At 35.0% G+C, this 8,233-nt stretch overlaps 1 pseudogene; it reads right to left on the bottom strand.

Annotated features, from left to right (window-relative positions):
• Positions 1–7,285: 7,285 nt before the first annotated feature.
• LOC105504447 lies at positions 7,286–7,949 on the bottom strand (annotated as a pseudogene).
• Between the last annotated feature and the right edge of the window lie 284 nt (positions 7,950–8,233).

Below are 8,233 nucleotides of genomic sequence, written 5' to 3'. Positions count from 1 at the left end.
CAACATGGCACAAGTATACATATGTAACAAACCTGCACGTTATGCACATGTACCCTAGAACTTAAAGTATAATAAAAATAAAAAATAAATAAAATGCACTTAAACTACACTACTGTGAAATTTTATATAACTAAATTTATATTAATTTAGTTCTTCTTATACTTTGAAAGTTTACTTTTTATTGTAACACCTCTATGAAGTAGGTATCTTGTATCCATTTTACAAACGAGGAAACCGAGGCACAGAGAATTTAAGTGACGTGATCAAACTCATATAACTAGTAACTGACAAAGCTAGGATATTAGAACAAGGTGATTTGGCTCCAGAGTCTATGTCCTCAGCCACTAAATTATGTTACTCTCCCAGAGTTTGTTTGGCTTTTTAAAATTCCCCTTCAGGATTTCTCAAAAGTTTATTTTAGTTGGTGCTTTCACTCTACACTGTTATGGATATTCTTTGTGTCATAATAGTGGGAAGCAATGATGGACACAATATAAACCATCATGAGAAAAATTCTCAAGCCAATTTGGGTGACTTTTCCACTGATTAGCAATTATGTCAACTCTTCAGCTTCCTCTAATTTGAATGTATTACATTTTTAAATATGCATATGCTGGTTCTCAAATTCTGCCAATAAAAAGTATAAAAGTTAGCATGCAGTTTTTCATGGCAGCCTGCTTTAGGTAAAATTTATCACAAAAATGTTTAGATGCTTTTAGAGAGCGATTATAATATTTTATTCATGTTACTTTGTAGTTTAAAAAGCATACACATATTCAAGGAAATGAAATCATCATCTCATAAAGAGATCTGCACCCTCATGTTCACTGAGGCAATCTTCACAGTAGCCAGCATATGGAAACAGCCCAAGTGTCCATGGGTGGAAAAAAAAAAGAATCTGTGATAGACGTACAAATAATCTCTAACTCATGAGAGTTGTACTTACGATTTTTCAAATCTATGATGGCATGAAGGTGATATACATTCAGTATAAACCATACTTTGAGTGCTTATACAATCATTCTGTTTTTCACTTTCAGTATTCAATGAATTACATGAGGTACTCGACATTTTGCTATAAAATAGGCTTTCTGTTAGATGATTCTGTCCAGCTAATGTAAGTGTTCTGAGAATGTTTAAGGTAGGCTACACTAAGCTGTGATGTTTGGTAGGTTGGCTGTATTAAATACAGTTTTCCACTTAGGATATTTTTATTTTATTATTGGTTTATTGGTCCTTAACCTGCTGTAAGTCAAGGAGCATCTGTATAGAATGGAATATTATTCATCCGAAAAAAGAATGGCATATTGCCATTTGCCAAAACATGGATAATCCAGTTAAGTGAAATCAGTACGGCACAGAAAAAAAAATTGCGCAATCTCACTTACGTGTCAAACACACAAAAAATTCAGATATACAGAGATAGAAAAATAGTGCTTACTAGAAATAGGGGTGGGAAGAAATGAAGAGATGTAGCTCAGAGGATACAAATGAGCAGGTTTGTGTGATGAACAAGTCTAGAGATTCTAATGTACAACATGAGAACTACAGGTAATGAAATTGTATTGGAGATTCATGCTAAATGGGTAGGTTTAGCTGGTCTTGCCAAAAAAAACAAAAAGAAAGGCTATGCTATATGATAGATATGTTCATTTGCTTCACTATGGTAACCTTTTTACTGTCTATATGTAACCCATAATATCACGTTGTATACGTTAAGTGTATATGATAAAATGCATTTTTAAAAAATCAATGAAAATAAGAAAAATAAAAAATAAAAAGCATGCAAAGAGAAACAAGTCATCTAATCATTCTGATTTTGATATAATTCAATTGTTGACCCCAGTGCTCCTGTCTTGCACTCACTCTTTTCCACCCTCCAACTGTGACAGGCTAAACCTCTTATATTCCGGAGTGGGGGTGGGGACAAGGGGAAAAGAAAGGTGGAGTAGAAAGATATCAGCAGAAGATGAGGGGATAGAGTTGAGTCTCCCATTCCCATTATTATCTGTTCCTAATATCCTCAATATGAATGGAGCAAATATCAACAACCAGGAGATTTCTGGAATCCCTTCTGTACTCTTAGACTTTCCAAGCAGCAGTAGAACCCAGGATTGCTTCCACTACTTGAGCCAGAAAACAAAACTGTCAGTAGGTGGCACTACACCACAAATAAGAAACGGACGGCTTTGGATGGAATTCCTTGGTGGCTAGCTGGGCTCACCCAGTCAGTTCGCTAACCTTGAAAAAATGCAACTCCTTATTTTATGGAATTTCATTGTGTTGTTTCCTACATATTAACTGATGGCAGGAGTGTAAAGTACTTTCCAACACATTATCTTATTTGTTGTAACAACCCTAAGAAATGGGCATGGCTTATATATTATTATTGTACCTTTGGTAGAGGACATGAAGGCACAGAGATTAAATGTGATGCTGATTAATATAGAAAATAGTACTATTTATTGCTGATTTTGAAAATAAATTTAAAAAATAGTTTTAAGTGGAGGTTTTTTAATTACTCTATTATAGAAGCTCTGAGTACAACACGGCATCTTAACTCAGGTAAATGGTTTCCATGGCAGCCACTATAATACAGCTTCTCTTGCCATGTAACATCCAACATACAAAATGCTAAGGTCTGAGAACAGTTGCTACTTACATGCCCTTTACACTGTGTTCCTCAAATAGCTGTCTTAATCAAGCTTTTGGCATCATTATAACACTATCTCATCAGCTTAGACAAGGGAGCAAGTCTTAGTGCTTTGCTATGTATAGCCAGCAGACATAGATCCGATTTAGGGGATAACTATCTCGTATTTTTAAAATAGAAGTTTGAAAGAAGCAACTTGCAGAAGAACTTCTTCCAGTTTTACACTAATTAGAATTAGATTTTCACTTTTTTAACCCACTTTAAAAGAAGCATTAATAATCTGAGAAAGAAGCATTAACAATCTTGTATCCATACTGTAGTTTAAAGAAGCATTAGTAACATGAGATCCATACTATAATTTAAAAATTAGGATTATAACTCAAAGTTGTCAATACATACAAGGCTGTCATGCTATTAATGAGACCTGCAGAAAACCTTATACTGGCTTCAACTGTTTTTTTCTCTTAAAGTCTTAAATTAATATTTAGCATTGGTTAGGAAAGGAATAATAATAGGTGTACCTAAAATATTTATCTATATCATAGAGAGATACTAGATTGCACTGTTTAATTATGTAAAAAAAGGGGGGGCATAATAATTAGAAAAGAATGTTCAACTAAGAGTCCCATTAATTTGAGTAAGGTAGATGCATTCGTTTTGAAAACTAAATAACGAGTTTGTTAAAGGGTTCTATAATGGAGGAAAATTAGTCTAATAATAGAGACTTGCATTTCAAACATTAGTTTAGAAGAAACAAAAATAGACAAACACATTCTCAGTTCTGCATTATTAATTCAGATTGTTGAGCCCATAACACTCCAGGCACTGAATAATAATAACTCACTTGTATCAAATCTATGACTTGTTCTTTTGCAGGGCAAATATTTTCCTTTGGGATGGGACACTAAACACACTTTAGACTTCAGAAGTAACTCATGGAAAGAGGAAATGTTTGCAGCCTATTAGCATTCTCATTTACCATTTCAGTTACTTGGAAGTAAAACTTAACTTTAATGTTAATCTGAAATATTAATACTAAGAATGGGTAATATTAAGAATCTACTTTAAAAAGAAGATAGCCCCTCAAAATAGAAGATGAAAAACATTAAGTACGTTTCATCGATTTAAAAAACTTTTTTTTCACATGTTAATACTGCAGAAATCAAGACGCATCTTCTCATCAATAATGAGTCACAGTATAATTGGAAGCATTTTTTCTTTCTTTCTTGGTGGTACAAGAAAAACTGCTCATCTTAAAATGAGCGGTTTTTAGATTAAGTGAAATATGTTATCTGGTTTAGCTTCTCTGCTGAAACTGAATGAATATGTTTTGCCTACTTATGTTGCCTTTGCCTCTTTTTTCTTGCCTTTTTAAAATGTATTTTAAAGAATCTTCCGCTTTTCCCTAATATTTGCACGATGATGGCAAGTTTTGTGTGTGTATGTACATGAGTATTTTGCATATATTATGTACATATGCAATTCTATAGCTAGACAAATTATGGAATATATTGAAATTAAGGGCTCTGAAGTTATTATATTGGGGGAGAAGACAATAGAGACCTTATATACGGTTGGGAAACTCATGCAGTAGTGAGATAGTCATGTTTTAGCAATAGCTTGTTGCACAATGACTTGGAGATATTTGCTTTGACATTGGCAATGACACAAACATATACGTTAAAAACATTCTAGGATATTATAATAATGCCAATTTCCCTAAACTAAGCCTTTCCGCCTAAATCTTATTTTTATAATACCAAGTGATTATATACTTTTTCTATACCATTGCAGTAAGCAATTACTTCTCTTATTGTTATAACTTGGTGGCTTCATTTTTGTATGTGTGTCACTTGTATTTCAAAATTGTATTACAAATGCTATTGGAATAGAATAAGTCATAGAGAATTATGCTGTATTTTTCTCTTGTAATTTCTCACTTTTCCTGATACAGTTCAAATAATGTTATTTAAAGGACTGTTTAACTGGGAGGATTCATCTCCTCAGCCTGCTTGTAAATGATATAAAAATACATAATCAACTTTTTTTAGGTAACGAAAATAGATATACAATATTTTTAGGTGTTACTTCCATAATCACATTCTAACTATTATTGCATGCTTTGAGGTTCAACATAGAATCATCAGCTACTTTCTTATAGAAGAAGTAAGTCAATAAGTAACATTATGAAGTTGAAAAATGTGAATAAAGCAGCATTGGTGCATATAACTTACACTTTATTATTTGGATTAAATTAGGTGAAGTCAATAAAATTTACATTTCTTACTGTTGTAATAGTTTGCAGTTATTCCTTTCTTGGTGCTTCTGATAGTTTATGTTGTGGAACAAACATAACTCTGTTGAATATTGTAACAGATGTTCCATATACTTCTTCAAAACGGTCTTCTGCTGTCTTTATTCACACTAAAATTACAGTATAGAATTTTTAAATGTGAATATAAATAATTACCCAGTAATTATCACATGTATATATATATTAAACACATGTATATATGTATCTGTATACACAAACACACACACAAACCATTCACATTTCATGTTGTTCTCACCAAAATGGACAAAGCAGCAATTCACCCGTGTTGAAATCTTAGCAATGGGAATGTTGTTATTTAAAATTTCAAATCTTCAAGCCTTGTCTTTCCCATTTGACAGTGGTAAGCATAGAGTGTACTGAACTCTATAGACAAGTACAAATCTTCTAAGGCTTTGCGGACTCTCTCTGGCCAGAAATAAAAATGTTTTAGACACAAATGATTCGGCCAGGAATAAACCTTTGCTCTTGAACTTCAATGTCTCATTAATTCTTGAACTTTTCAAGGTTTTTAACATCTAAACTCAATTAAAAAGCTATTATTTTATCTTATTTTCAGATCAAGACATAAATGATAATACTAGTTCCAAAGAGCTTTCCAATTTGAAACTATTTCTAGTTCAAATTTTTATTTTCATAAGAAATTCTGAATTTAGAATTGCATGATAAATTCACAGGTAATATCTGCTTCTCAGAAAAGTCACAATACGAGAGGGTTCAGCTTAATGGATGTTATCTTAGCAACTCAGACTGCCTAACACTAAAGCAAACAAAATATGGTTGCAAAATTTGATCCAAAATAAGACGCTTATACAGTTCAAGACATAGTATTCAATGTCAGAGCAAGCTTAGCTCTGGTCTAGCAATTATCAATTTTTGAAATGTATGAGGACAGATAAGGTTACTCCAGTGCTGTATGTAACAGTCAGCAAGAAGTTCAGGTCTAGGAGACTAGGGGTACTTAGAGCTAGATAAGTTAATGACCGCATTAGAAAGTGTGACAATCTGTTCATTCACGACACAACTCCAGTCATTGACTGTAAAGTGTCCTTATCCTTCATAACTTCATTGGCTGAAATGATCCATTCCTCCAGGAGCACACTGACAAGAATTAGGCCATATCAGTCCTAATGTCAGATCCTTATTCAAATAGGCTAATACTTAAGCAATCCTCTAGTCCTGGAGGAGACTACAATGTTAGGGAAAGAAAATGAGTTCTCAAGACGAAGTAGGTATTTCAGGGTACCAAAATGCTCAGGTGCTAAGCCCTAATCTCTTGGGAGCCGGAGTTACTGCAAGGCCTTGGAACAAAAGCACAGAGTAGCTTAACCAAATGTGGCTTAGTTTTTATGTTTCACATGAAGTTAGGAAATACAGAGTCCAGGCTTGGTGCATCTGCTCACATATGCCCTCAAAAATTCAATTGCCTTCCATCTTTCTAATCTGCTGTTCCTAAAGTGGATCTTTTCTCCTCATGGTCACAAAATGCCTGCCTATTATATCCATATTCCTGGTAGGATGACTGGCTTTTTTATTCATGAACAAAAAGCCATCTCCAATATTTTATTATCTGTAAATGTAACACATGACTGCCCTTGACTGCAGCCAAGGTTGAGAGATTAAATTATTTTCTTTAGGTACATTAGTGGCCTGAACATAATCAGAGTTACATTAGTAAGAAAGAGAAGTTAAATGGATATTGGGTAGACACCTTGAGTGTGTGCTATGAATATCTCATATATATATATTACCATGCATTTTGATATTTAGATCCCAAGAAATCTGTGATGAAATGTAGGAAGAAATTATTGCAGATATCTTACCTTGAGAACATTAGGTAAAAATGGGACACTAAATCTGATAATTACTTGTCTCCTTCTTAAGGAAATACAATAAGAAATAAATAGTCTTGGCTTCTTTAGGTTATGAAAAAGTACAAATATAGACATATATGTGAATTACCTACCCCATTCTTAATTCCTAATATAAAAAAGGATATCACATCTCTCTGAACCATTATGCAGCCTACACTGTTTTGATGCAAAGACAAAACATTGTACATTTTAAGTAGGTATTTTCTTATTTTGGAGACGAACATATGATTTCAGATATTCTTTTTGACATAGCATTGAATTTTTGATGCTACGTGGAAGATATTGTAGGAATAAAAATTCCATCAACAAATTACACTTCGCAAAGAGAAGGACAGGCATATAGATAGTTTTATATTTTTTTTCTTTTTTGACAGGAAGTATAATTTATTGGTGAGTATTAAGAGGGGAACAGCACAGTGGAAGCCCTCAGAAGTACACGGCCCGGGGCTTGCCCAGAGGGCCACGACTGGGGATGTACTTGACCCTACAGCCATCTGGGATGAGCCACTTTTCAGCCACCATGTCTTCAAATTCATCAGCATTGAACTTGGTGAAGCCCAGCTTCATTGAGATGTGATCTTCTGGCAGCCAGGAAACCTGAACTTGGTCCTGCCCAGGGCCTCAACCATATGCTCCTTGTTCTGCAGCTTGCTGCAGATGGATATGATAACTTGGCCATTGTGAACCCTCGCCACAGTGCCCTGGCGCTTTCCAAAGCCATCTCACATGCCAGTTTGGAGCCTGTCAGCCCCAGCACAGGACAACATCTTGTTGATGTGGAACACGCGGAAGGGGTGGAGCCACACGCGGAAGGGGCGGAGCTGCACCCGGATATGGAAACCATTTTTGCCACAACTTTTTATGGTGTACTTATTGGCACAATTTCTGGCGGCCTCCAGGGCTTCAGAGGATAGCTACTCATATTCATCTGACACCATGTGGCCAGAGAGCGGAAATTCATCCACTTTTGCCTTCTTCCACCCCAGGTCAAAGACGCATCTTGGCATCAGGGACACCTCGGCAGAAGCGAGACTTTGGGTGCGGCTGGTTCTCACAATATAGGTAACAACTGGGCAGGGCGGAGGCCCATGGCGACACCAGGATCTTCAGTGGTGCACGGAAGGGAAAGAGAGCTATAATAGTTTCTTTTAAAATGATTATATTCAAGTCTAAAGCTCTAAATATTAAAATGCCATGATGGAGTATAACACTTCCAACTTTTTTTTTTTTAAATTGTTATTATACTTTAAGTTCTAGGGTACATGTGCATAACGTGCAGGTGTGTTACATATGTATACTTGTGCCATGTTGGTGTGCTACACTCATCAACTCGTCAGCACCCATCAACTCGTCATTTATATAACTCCCAATGCA

The sequence above is a fragment of the Colobus angolensis genome, unplaced genomic scaffold, assembly GCF_000951035.1.
Source record: "Colobus angolensis palliatus isolate OR3802 unplaced genomic scaffold, Cang.pa_1.0 Scaffold121, whole genome shotgun sequence".
In the NCBI taxonomy this organism is placed as follows: Eukaryota; Metazoa; Chordata; class Mammalia; order Primates; family Cercopithecidae; genus Colobus; species Colobus angolensis.
Note: the sequence above shows the minus strand (reverse complement) of the source record. Positions and strands in the feature narration are given on the sequence as shown.